Here is a 530-nt window from a genome sequence, read left to right as displayed (position 1 = left end):
TTTTATAGACTTTGTTGGCAGTCTACATTTTGTAGACTTCCGTTGAAGTCTATTTTGAAAAGTCAAAAGTTCGGTCAAATGAAAAACTAACATCTTTTAGGTAGACGTCTTAGTAAGTCTACAGAAAGTTTTATTTTTGTTGTCAAAGGTAAAGACGGAGACTACTGGGGAAGTCTGCGTTAGAAAAAAAATTTGTTTAGTCAATTGCAAAACTAACCCGTGCGTTGACAAATAGACTGCATCGTTAGTCTCCACGGAGGCGTAGACATACAAAACAGTCTACCGTCGCGATACAGATCTGAAAAAGAACGAAAACCATGTAAATAGTTATATTTTTCCTGTGTAAAGCTCGTTTCCAACCTTTTCAACTGTCAAAACTCCAAATATGAGCAAAAATAAACATCTTTGACTATTCACTAATGAAGAAACTCGAAAATATGAAGCTTGTGATTATGAAAATGAAAGTTATGAGAGTTTTTTAGATGTAAATGTAGAAGAGATGAGAGGAAATGAAGTTTTTTGGGTTAGAA

This window comes from Brassica oleracea, chromosome C9 (genome assembly GCF_000695525.1).
Source record: "Brassica oleracea var. oleracea cultivar TO1000 chromosome C9, BOL, whole genome shotgun sequence".
Classification (NCBI taxonomy): Eukaryota; Viridiplantae; Streptophyta; class Magnoliopsida; order Brassicales; family Brassicaceae; genus Brassica; species Brassica oleracea.
Note: the sequence above shows the minus strand (reverse complement) of the source record.